This window comes from Dendroctonus ponderosae, unplaced genomic scaffold (genome assembly GCF_020466585.1).
Source record: "Dendroctonus ponderosae isolate FM_Combo_2020 unplaced genomic scaffold, Dpon_F_20191213v2 Dpon_F_20191213_1, whole genome shotgun sequence".
NCBI classification, from domain to species: Eukaryota; Metazoa; Arthropoda; class Insecta; order Coleoptera; family Curculionidae; genus Dendroctonus; species Dendroctonus ponderosae.
Window position 1 is genome coordinate 50571992 of NW_026017110.1, and position 251 is coordinate 50572242.

The following is a 251-nucleotide window of genomic DNA, read 5'->3' on the forward strand; positions in this document are numbered from 1 at the left end:
TATTATTATTTTCATGTGTCCAATATTTGAGAATTATTTAAGTTACGTAAACGTAATTCGTAGTGTACTGTAACAAGAAATCATATTTTATATCCCAATGATAATAAACTTACCATGTTATACAGAGTGTCCACAAATTTAAACTAATCAAATAATAACTTTAAGTTGCTATAACTTGATTAATTTAAATACAACCCCATATTTTTTAGCTTACCAGGAAATGCAATTTTTAATTACCTATCGAATGGTAC